The following is a 12,644-nucleotide window of genomic DNA, read 5'->3' as shown; positions in this document are numbered from 1 at the left end:
TTGGGTTGGGTTTTATTGGGTAGGTGCAACAGAAGGACAAGAGTGCAAGAATGTAGTGGTTGAAGTGATGGGAAGTGGAAAGCAGAAGAAACTGATAGAGAAAGAGTAGTGCAGTCAAGGGCTTGGAGTCCTTGAAGCTGAAGTACAGATGCACTAGAAGTCATTCAGTTAGAAAGTTGGGAGAATGGGCAGAAAGTCGAAGAGTTTATTTTAAGCTTTTAAGGGTGAAGCTGACATAAATGATGACAAAGTCCAGGGAATGAGTGGCGTTGCAAAAAGGTAAAGGTCATTGAATTTAAGGAAGTCAAGCAACTGAGGGGCCAGGATATTGCCTGGGTTACCCATACAGAATTTTTAGTCACGTGGCTTAAAGGTGGGACTTGGGGAAGTAAGGGAAACTTAAAGCCAGGTACCAAAAGTCTTTGGTGAATGAAAGGAAATGAATGAGAAAGACATGAACATGAAGGGTCAGAAAGTGCTAGTGTGAGCGTGTATAAAGATCAAAAATGGGGAGTGAGGAAGCCAGTGGCACCTCCTGACCCCAGCTGAAGCTAGTTGGTGGGAAAAGACCACAGATACAAGGCTGCTAAATATCCTGCAATGCTTATGAGAGTCCAGTGGTGATGAACTATCCTATCCTATGTTAACGCTGTCCCTGTTGAGAAACACAGCCACCAAGTTGCTTAGAGGGCTTTCACAAAGGAGCCTGTCTCTTCAAGGTATCAAAGCTCTATGAAGCCCCTCCCCTCCCCTTTATTTAATATGCTCTCCAGATTCTGGGAAGAATCACTGCTGCCTCTCTCTACTCCATGCATACTTTCATCACAGTATGGATCATCCTTCAGCAACAGTTATATGTTTAAACATCACTCTCATATAGGTATTCCCAGGCTGTGGCAAGGTGTAGTCATCTTTTCATGTCTATCTCTTAACCCTGTGTAAGCACTTCATAAATGTTGTTTCTTAAACAAAAGACTTCTCACAGTCGCCAAAGTAGGAGGCAGAGCATAAAAATAATATTCTGCCAATTAAAATGGGCCATCAAGAATTTAAGCAATTAAATATAAAGATTGATTTTCTAATAAAGATTAGAAAGGAAATTTAATATTTCTTCACCAACTTGTAGGATAACATTTATGAATACTCCATATTAAAAGAAGTCATGGGGGGAGAACTTCAAGATGGCAGAGGAGTAACATGTGCAGATCACCTTCCTCCCCACAAATACATCAGAAATACATCTACATGTGGAACAACTCTTACAGAACACCTACTGAACACTGGCAGAAGACCTCAGACTCCCCAAAAGATGCCAGAGGGTGACCTACACGCAGAGGCGAGGCCAAATCCAAAGCTGGACCTCAGGAGCTGTGCGACCAAAGAAGAGAAAGGGAAATATCTCCCAGCAGCCTCAGGAGCAGCAGACTAAATCTCCACAATTAACGTGAAGTACCCTGCATCTCTGGAATACCTGAATAGACAACGAATCACCCCAAAACTGAGGAGGCGGACTTTGGGAGCAACTACAGACTTGGGGTTTGCTTTCTGCATCTAATTTGTTTCTAGTTTTATGTATATCTTAGTTCAGTATTTAGAGTTTATTATCATTGGTAGATTTGTTTATTGGTTGCTCTCTTCCATTTTTTAATATACACAGACATATATATTTTCTTCCTTTTTCTCTTTTTGTGTGTATGTGTATGCTGCTTTGTGTGATTTTGTCTGTATAGCTTTGCTTTTACCATTTGTCCTAGGGTTCTGTTTTTTTTTTCTTGTTGTTCGTCTTTTGTTTTGTTTCTTTAGTATAGTTTTTAGCACTTGTTATCATTGGTGGATTTGTTTTTTGGTTTGGTGGCTCTCTTCTTTCTTTCTTTTTATTACTTAAAATTTTTCATATTTTTAATAATTTTTAAATATTTTTTATTTTAATAACTTTATTTTATTTTTTTCTTTCTTTCCTTTTTTTCTCACTTTTTTTTCTGAGCTGTGTGGCTGACAGGGTCTTGGTGCTCTGGCTGGGTGGCAGGCCTCAGCCTCTGCAGTGGGAGAGCCGAGTTCAGCATACTGGTACACCAGAGACCTCCCAGCTCCATGTAATATCAAACAGCAAAAGCTCTCCCAGAGATCTCCATCTTAACACTGAGACCCAGCTCCACTCAATGACCAGCAGGCTACAGTGCTGGACACCCTATGCCAAACAACTAGCAAGACAGGAACACAACCCCACCCATTAGCAGAGAGGCTGCCTAAAATCATAATAAGGTCACACACACCCAAAAACACACCAGCAGACGTGGTCCTCCCCACCAGAAAGACAAGATCCAACCTCATCCACCAGAACACAGGCACCAGTCCCCTTCACCAGGAAGCCTACACAACCCACTGAACCAACCTTAGCCACTGGGGCAGACACCAAAAACAACAGGAACTACGAACATGCAGCCTGCGAAAAGGAGACCCCAAACACAGTAAGTGAAGAAAAATGAGAAGATAGAGAAACACACAGCAGATGAAGGAGCAAGGCAAAAACCTATCAGTCCAAACAAATGACGAGGAAATAGGCAGTCTACCTGAAAAAAAATTCAGAGTAATGATAGTAAAAATGATCCAAAATCTTGGAAATAGAATGGAGAAAATACAAGAAATGTTTAACAAGGACCTAAAAGAACTAAAGAGCAAACAAACAATGATGAATAACACAATAAATGAAATTAACATTTCTCCATAAGGAATCAATAGCAGAATAACTGAGGCAGAAGAACGGATAAGTGACCTCGAAGATAAAATAGTGGAAATAACTACCACAAAGCAGAATAAAGAAAAAAGAATGAAAAGAATTGAGGACAGTCTCAGAGACCTCTGGGACAACGTTAAACGTACCAACATTCAAATTATAGGGGTCCCAGAAGAAGAGAAAAAGAAAGGGACTGAGAAAATATTTGAAGAGATTATAGTTGAAAACTTCCCTAATATGGGAAAGGAAATAGTCAATCAAGTCCAGGAAGCACAGAGAGTCTCATACAGGATAAATCCAAGGAGAAACAGGTCAAGACACATATTAATCACACTATCAAAAATTAAATACAAAGAAAAAGAATTAAAAGCAGCAAGGGAAAAACAACAAATAACATACAAGGGAATCCTCATAAGGTTAACAGCTGATCTTTCAGCAGAAACTCTGCAAGCCAGAAGGGAGTGGCAGGACATATTTAAAGTTATGAAAGGGAAAAACCTACAACCAAGATTACTCTACCCAGCAAGGATCTCATTCAGATTCAATGGAGAATTTAAAACCTTTACAGACAAACAAAAGCTAAGAGAATTCAGCACCACCAAACCAGCTTTACAACAAATGCTAGAGGAACTTCTCTAGGCAGGAAACACAAGAGAAGCAAAAGACCTACAATAACAAAGCCAAAGCAATTAAGAATTTGGTAATAGGAACATACATATCGGTAACTACCTTAAATGTAAATGGATTAAATGCTCCAACCAAAAGATATAGACTGGCTGAATGGATGGAAAAACAAGACCCATATATATGCTGTCTACAAGAGACCCACTTCAGACCTAGAGACACATACAGATTGAAAGTGAGGGGATGGACAAAGATATTCCATGCAAATGGAAATCAAAAGAAAGCTGGAGTAGCAATTCTCATATCCAACAAAATAGACTTTAAAACAAAAACTATTACAAGAGACAAAGAAGGACACTATATAATGATCAAGAGATCAATCCAAGAAGAAGATATAACAATTGTAAATATTTATGCACCCAACATAGGAGCACCTCGATACATAAGGCAAATGCTAACAGCCATAAAAGGGGAAATTGACAGTAACACAATCATAGTAGGGGACTTTAACACCCCACTTTCACCAACGCACAGATCATCCAAAATGAAAATAAATAACGAAACACAAGCTTTAAATGACACATTAAACAAGATGGACTTAATTGATATTTATAGGGCATTCCATCCAAAAACAACAGAATACACTTTCTTCTCAAGTGCTCATGGAACATTCTCCAGGATAGATAATATCCTGGGTCACAAATCAAGCCTTGGTAAATTTAAGAAAAATGAAATCGTATCAAGTATCTTTTCCAACCACAACGCTATGAGACTAGATATCAATTACAGGAAAAAATCTGTACAAAATACAAACACATGAAGACTAAACAATACACTACAAAATAACTAAGAGGTCACTGAGGAAATCAAAACATACCTAGAAACAAGTGACAATGAAAACACGATGACCCAAAGCCTACAGGATGCAGCAAAAGCAGTTCTAAGAGGGAAGTTTATAGCTGTACAATCCTACCTCAACAAACAAGAAACATCTCAAATAAACAACCTAACCTTGAACCTAAAGCAATTAGAGAAAGAGGAACAAAAAAACTCCAGAGTTAGCAGAAGGAAAAAAATCAAAGGTCAGATCAGAAGTAAATGAAAAAGAAATGAAGGAAACAATAGCAAAGATCAATAAAACTAAAAGCTGGTTCTTTGAGAAGATACACAAAATTTATAAACCATTAGCCAGACTCATCAAGAAAATAAAGCAGAAGACTCAGATCAATAGAATTAGAAATGAAAAAGGAGAAGTAACAACTGACACTGCAGAAACACAAAGGATCATGAGAGATTACTACAAGCAACTATATGCCAATAAATTGGACAACCTGGAGGAAACGGACAAATTCTTAGAAAAGCACAACCTTCTGAGACTGAACCAAGAAGAAATAGAAAATATAAACAGTCCAATCACAAGCACTGAAATTGAGACTGTGATTAAAAATCTTCCAACAAACAAAAGCCCAGGACCAGATGGCTTCACAGGTAAATTCTATCAAACATTTAGAGAAAAGCTAACACCTATCCTTCTCAAACTCTTCCAAAATATAGCAGAGGGAGGAACACTCCCAAACTCATTCTACGAGGCCACCGTCACCCTGATACCAAAACCAGACAAAGATGTCACAAAGAAAGAAAACTACAGGCCAATATCACTGATGAACACAGATGCAAAAGTCCTCAACAAAATACTAGCAAACAGAATCCAACAGCACATTAAAAGGATCATACACCATGATCAAGTGGGGTTTATCCCAGGAGTGCAAGGATTCTTCAATATAGGCAAATCAATCAATGTGATACACCATAATAACAAACTGAAGGAGAAAAACCATATGATCATCTGAATAGATCCAGAAAAAGCTTTTGACAAAATTCAACACCTATTTATGATAAAAACCCTCCAGAAAGTAGGCATAGAGGGAACTTACCTCAACATAATAAAGGCCATATATGACAAACCCAAGGGCAACATCGTCCTCAATGGTGAAAAACTGAAACGATTTCATCTAATATCAGGAACAATACAAGGAAGTTTTAGCCACAGCAATCAGAGAAGAAAAATTAAAGGAATCCAAATTGGTAAAAAAGAAGTAAAGCTGCCACTGTTTGCAGATGACATGATACTATACACAGAGAATCCTAAAGATGCTACCAGAAAACTACTAGAGCTAATCAATGAATTTGGTAAAGTAGCAGGATAAAAAATTAATGCACAGAAATCTCTTGCATCCCTATACACTAATGATGAAAAATCTCAAAGAGAAATTAAGGAAACACTCCCATCTACCACTGCAACAAAAAGAATAAAATACCTAGGAATAAACCTACCTAAGGAGACAAAAGACCTGTATGCAGAAAACTATAAGACACTGATGAAAGAAATTAAAGATGATACAAATAGATGGAGAGATATACCATGCTTTTGGATTGGAAGAATCAACATTGTGAAAATGATTATACTACCCAAAGCAATCTACAGATTCAATGTAATCCCTATCAAACTACCAATGGCATTTCTCATAGAACTAGAACAAAAAATTTAACAATTTGTATGGAAGCACAAAAGACCCTGAATAGCGAAAGCAATCTTGAGAAAGAAAAACAGAGCTGGAGGAATCAGGCTCCCAGACTTCAGAATATACTACAAAGCTACAATAATCAAGACAGTATGGTATTGACACAAAAACAGAAATACAGATCAATGGAACAGGATAGAAATCCCAGAGATAAACCCACACACATATGGTTGCCTTATTTTTGATAAGGGAGTCAAGAATATACCATGGAGAAAAGACAGCCTCTTCAATAAGTGGTGCTGGGAAAACTGGACAGCTACATGTAAAAGAATGGAATTAGAACACTCCCTAACACCATACACAAAAATAAACTCAAAATGGATTAAAGACCTAAATGTAAGCCAGACACTATAAAACTCTTAGAGGAAAACACAGGCAGAACACTATGACATAAATCACAGCAAGATCCTTTTTGACCCACCTCCTAGAGAAATGGAAATAAAAACAAAAATAAACAAATGGGACCTAATGAAACTTAAAAGCTTTTGCACAGCAAAGGAAGCCATAAAGAAGATGAAAAGACAACCCACAGAATGGGAGAAAGTATTTGCAAATGAAGCAACTGACAAAGGATTAATCTCCAAAATTTATAAGCAGCTCATGCAGCTCAATATCAAAAAAACAAACCACCCAATCCAAAAGTGGCAGAACACCTAAACAGACATTTCTCTGAAGAAGATATACAGATTGCCAACAAATACATTGCTCAACATCACTAATCATTACAGAAATGCAAATCAAAACTCCATTGAGGTATCACCTCACACCAGTCAGAATGGCCATCACCAAAAAATCTACAAACAATAAATGGTGGAGAGGGTGTGGAGAAAAGGGAACCCTGTTGCACTGTTGGCGGGAATGTAAATTCCATACAGCCATTATGGAGAACAGTATGGAGATTCCTTAAAAAACTAAAAATAGAACTACCATATGACCCAGCAATCCCACTACTGGGCATGTACCCTGAGAAAACCATAATTCAAAAAGAGTCATGTACCACAATGTTCACTGCAGCTCTATTTACAATAGCCAGCACATGGAAGCAACCTAAGTGTCCATTGAGAGATGAATGGATAAAGAAGATGTGGCACATATATACAATGGAATATTACTCAGCCATAAAAAGAAACGAAATTGAGTTACTTGTAGTGAGGTGGATGGACCTAGAGTCTGTCATATAAAGTGAAGTCAGAAAGAGGAAAACAAATACCGTATGCTAACACATATATATGGAATCTAAAAAAAGAAAATGGTTATGAAGAACATAGGGGCAGGACAGGAATAATGATGCAGACATAGAGAATGGACTTGAAGACAAGGGGATGGGGAAGGGTAAGCTGGGACGAAGTGACAGAGTGGCATGGACATATATACACTACCAAATGTAAAACAGATAGCTAGTGGGAAGCAGCCGCATAGCACAGGGTGATTAGCTCGGTGCTTCGTGACTGCCTAGAGGGGTGGAATAGGGAGGGTGGGAGGGAGACGCAAGAGGGAGGAGATATGGGGATATATGTATAGCTGATTCACTTTGTTATAAAGCAGAAACTAACACTCCATTGTAAAGCAATTATACTCCAATAAAGATGTTTAAAAAAAAGTTAAAAAAAAGAAAGAAGTCACGGATGAGACCTCAAAGGAAAAAAATCAAGATCTGAGGAATAAGGTTGTTAGGGAACTTGTAAAATCCTTTACCCTCAATATACCAAACTAAAACCAGATATCTTAAATTAGCAACATTGGGGCTTCCCTGGTGGCGCAGTGGTTAGGAATCTGCCTGCCAATGCAAGGAACACTGGTTCGAGCCTTGGTCCAGGAAGATCCCACATGCCACGAAGCAGCTAAGCGCATGTGCCACAACTACTGAGACTGCGCCCTAGAGCCAGCAAGCCACTACTACTGAAGCCCATGTGCCACAACTACTGAAGCCTGCGTGCCTAGAGCCCATGCTCTGCAACGAGACGCCACCACAGTGAGAAGCCCGCGCACCACAACGAAGAGTAGCCCCTGCTCGCCGCAATTAGAGAAAGCCCGTGCACAGCAACGAAGACCCAATGCAGCCAAAAATAAATACATTTATATTAAAAAATTAGCAACATTGCATTTATATTCCTTGCCCTAAAGAGTAAACGTAATGCTTATAAATTCACATTTGATGAAGGTAAATAATATGAGGGTTTAAAATTTTTGTTTCTAGTCCTCCTTTCAAGCGTCCCATGCCTTTCTGAGTTTATTATTTTGCATCAGTGAGATTCTCGCCAAATGACAAATTTTCCAAATTATCTACATTTGATATAAATTCTTCTTTTACTGTGACTTATTTATAGGAAAACCGAAAGATGGAGAAAAAAGGTGTGGAAATAGTAGAAATTTTAAAGAAAAAAACTTTGAGGGGCTTCCCTGGTGGCGCAGTGGTTAAGAATCTGCCTGCCAATGCAGGGGACACGGGTTCGAGCCATGGTCTGGGAAGATCCCACATGCCGCGGAGCAACTAAGCCCGTGAGCCACAACTACTGAGCCTGCGCGACGGGAGAGGCCGTGACAGTGAGAGGCCTGCGCACCGCGATGAAGAGTGGCCCCCGCTTGCCGCAACCGGAGAAAGCCCTCTTAAAAAAAAAAAAAAAAAACTTTGAGGTAGTACAAAGCAATCATTAGGTAACTTAAGAAATTCTTCAGTTATTGAACTCAAGGAACATATTTGCTCCAGACTTAATGATAAATATCACTCCTCCTTGGAGCACTCGCCAAACCTTGAGAGGAATAAGCCTTTAATCAATAAGCATAAATTATTTTTAAAACCTCAAAAAAAAATGAATTGTTTTATTTGGGCCCATAAAATAACTTCCTGTGGGCCCCTGGGCTTATTCTCCTTTGGGTTTGGGGATTCGGGAAAGTATACATTGATACGGTCTGTGAAAGGAAATAAGTACTAAGAGGGGTGAACATTATTCCCTCCTCATTATTACACAGGCAATAACTTATAAAGGAATAAAAACTGCATTTTCTGTGAAAAAGGGTCATGAGAAAAGCAAACTGATAGTAGAAATTCAGAGAAGTTACTGGTTAATTTTCATTCAGTAATAATGTGCTGTAATGTGGTACAGAGTTTATTTTAGTGATAGAAACTTTAGTAGCTATGTAAATGACTTTATTACTATTTAGGAGTATTAGTATTTAGTCTTTAAAAGTCAGGCATACAGGCATATAGACCTTCCAGAATCCTGTGAGGAAAATTATACCTATAGTCATATTTAAGAATTGAGGGAATTCCCTGACTGTACAGTGGTTAGGACTCGGTGCTTTCACTGCCAGGCCTGGGTTCAATCCCTGGTCGCGGAACTAAGATCCCACAAGCCACACAGTGGTGGGGACGGGATTGAAAGGATTTTGAACATTCTGGATCTATCCATCATGAATGTAAAGTAACTGCATGTATCTCATGTTTAGACAGACCACTGTGTATTTTGAGGGTAAGATATTGTTTGTTGACTTTTCCCAAATCCCTTTCATGATACCTCACATCTTGTTGGCCTTTCTGGCTACAGAAGAACACTTAGTTGATTATCTCCAGATAACAGTCTATACAACTGTATAATAATTCCTATGCCTTCTTCCTGGTTCTAACTGAAAGTGCAGGCATCATTAGACATACTATATAGTTGGGATAATTTCTTTAGTTACATTATTTTACACTTGCCCACCCCAAAACCTAAAACACTTTTCTGCCCATTCACATAGTTTCAAACTATTGTGCAATTATAATTTATTTTCATCATTCATAACTCAGACACATTTGTACATTTGGAAGAATGGCATGCTTAATCACCTCCAGAATACTCATAAAAAGTTAATAAAGATATGAAATAACATTTTCCAACTTTCGTTAAATTGAAGATCTCTGTGATTCCTTTTTAAAAAGTCTCTATGTTGGCATTTCAATTTTTATCATCCTCTTCAAGGACCAAAACATACTACAAATTAACACAACACTGTGAATCAACTACACTTCAATAAAGTTTTTAAAAAAATTTTTTTAAATGTACTCCACATTTGATGACAATCAACAACAGTAAGCAGAAAAGATGTTTGGAAAGAAACACCACTGTTTTTTAACAGTGCACTTTTGCATTCAAAAAAATGTTAGCAAAATATTTTTGCACTGTTGATACTATTATATTTTACGTCAACTTCAAGTAGAGCACAATTTTTTAAAAAGTTGTATTTGCAATATGAAATGAAGATTTGCTTAATTCATTCAGTAAATATATATTGAGCATTTACTACATGCTAGGCATTGTTCTAGCTATTGGGGATTCAGAGGTGAAAAAGACAGAAATGATTCTTACTTTTCCACTAGCAAGAAGCTTACGTTTTATCTTGAATCATTTACATTAAAAAATACATAAACCAGCAATAAAATGTTATTAAGTCACAGATGTCATAGAACGGAGGTTGAAAAGGAGCTCAGAGATCACCTATGGTCTGTCATCAATTCCAAGATGCACAGTATTTTACATTCTGACATCTCTGAAATCAGCCACATCTTACAGTGTGGTCAGACCAGGCAGCAATAGAGTTGTCACTGCTAGCATGTGTGCATCAAAACTTATGGAATGAGTGTCAGGGGCTTGGAAGAAAATCCAGCAGATAATGGTGAAGGCACCCTTTTAAGGATTTTTGATGACCCAGGATTCAATAAAGTATAATAGTTCAAAGTGTTCATCTGTTACAGCAGAGGAAAATGAAATTCAGAGAGGTTAAATGACTTGTCCTAATTCACAAAGCAGAGTAGGCAGGACAAGAGTCCAGGTCTGAGTTCCAATCTCATTCTTCTTCTACCTAAGTCTTCAGTTAATGGAAGGAAAGCCTCTAGTACACGGCTCTAACTTTGGGACCAGGGGCAAAGATCTTAATCCCTCTTTGCCTCATTTCTCTATCTGTAAAATAGGAAGTTTAAGAGACCTAATTAATATGTTACTTTAAGTATTAAGTGAGATAATGCATGTATAGGACTTAACACAGAGATTAGCAAATGGTAAGTGCTCCAAAAAAGTTAACTATTTGAGATCAAACTTTACATTTGGTAGAAAATAAACTGATCATGAATTATCCCACAAATACAGATCACTATATGAAGCTCACATCTAGTCATTTGGTTAAAGTTTCAGAAAACTAAATAGACTGGTCAAACGTTTGAACTGATTAGTGTAATAAAAATGTCCACCTTAACAATGCTTTTGTCCAGGTCCATGTGGTACTGTGCCAAGACCCCAGCAGACCTACCTGCAAGAAACCATACAAAAAGTAAGAATCTCCCCCTCCACCCCTGACCATCAAATTACCAGTACTCTAATGTGTACAAATGCACTTGTAAACACAACCTCAAAGAACACATAAACAAGGAAGAACATTTAAAATGTATAACAGAGCATTCATTTTTGGTTTCTTTAAAATACTACTACAACTGTATATATTAATACTAGTACAAGAACTACATGTTTGGAGCTTAAAATGCACCACAGGGAGACATGATTTGGCCAGAAGAGTGAGAGTAATAACTGTTATGATTTATATATTACTTTATATATTACAAAGCACTTTCTCGTCCATTCTCAACTCAGTGCTTTGCACATAGTATGTAATTGTAAAAACAAATCCCAGGTGCTTTCTAATGTCATTTATTTTCCACTCAAACAACAGAATATTCAGAGAAGGGGTAAATGTTCACATTTCTTTTTTATTTTCATTTTTAAGACTTCCTAGGTCAGCTCTTTTAATTTTGAGAGTTTAAGTGAAAATCCAAATTACAACACATTACACTACATTGAATCAACCTGCTTTAAATATTAGTTTCCATATTTTTGTTTCTATAAAAATAGTAATATTCTGTATGTCTTCACACATTATCAGCTCATTACCTATTTCAGACAAATAATGGTTTCAATTGAGATTTGGAATCCAACAGATATACAGTTAAGCATTTAGGAAGTAATTTTAACTTCTTAAAATTACTTAATAAGTAATTAAGCACTTAAGTAATTTTAACTACTAGGAAATATTAATCAACTCACATTTGTTCCTGTTTCACCCGATGACAAAACCTATAGGGCACCCTGCAAGAGAACTAACTCAAATTAATATATCTAAACCTAGAATTACTGTTGCACTTTCAGAACCTTCTGGCAATTAAAGCCTTATCGTGAGGTACAATTCTGGCATCTTCATGTTTCATCATAACTGCACAGCAGCAAAGCTCAGTAAAAGAATGCTTTTGGTAAAATCTCGTAAGCACTAGCATGTTATCCAAATTTAAACCTTAAAAGAAAACCACCACATGACTCAACATGCGAACTTTCCCTATTCTAAAGCTTACTAACATTATTAGTTTGCTTGTATTTGGGACAAAAAAAAAACCAATCACATACTGCATTATATCAATACATATCCTAGATGTTTTTGAAGATCAAAGTTGAGTAAAGTTGGGTCGGCAGGGAAGAGCTCTATGGCTTACTCGGAGCGCCCCTTGGTGAGAAGCATCTCAGCCTCTAGGGTCCAGGCTCCAGAGGGGGCGGCAGTTCGGGGCTGTACTCTAGGGCGCCCCCAGCCTGGCCGCCTCAGAGTCGCCAGCGCGCCCCACCTATCTCTGTTCTACACTCCGGCCCACCCGCTCCTCCCCGGCCAGCCACCGCACTGCCCCCTCAGCT

General features: G+C 37.9%; 1 long non-coding RNA gene across 1 annotated transcript in view; it reads right to left on the bottom strand.

Moving 5' to 3' along the window:
* The window catches only part of LOC137208954 (uncharacterized), a 27,821-nt gene extending 15,177 nt beyond the window's left edge, over window positions 1–12,644 (bottom strand). The window contains exons 1-2 of the long non-coding RNA XR_010935846.1: window positions 12,012–12,644; window positions 11,165–11,223 (exon numbers count right to left, since the gene is read on the bottom strand). This is a non-coding gene — a long non-coding RNA (uncharacterized lncRNA). The remainder of the gene's footprint in view (window positions 1–11,164; window positions 11,224–12,011) is intronic.

Source organism: Pseudorca crassidens, chromosome 16 (genome assembly GCF_039906515.1).
Source record: "Pseudorca crassidens isolate mPseCra1 chromosome 16, mPseCra1.hap1, whole genome shotgun sequence".
NCBI lineage: Eukaryota > Metazoa > Chordata > Mammalia > Artiodactyla > Delphinidae > Pseudorca > Pseudorca crassidens.
The sequence above is the reverse complement of the archived record's forward strand: the minus strand, read 5'-3'. Positions and strand labels throughout refer to the sequence as shown.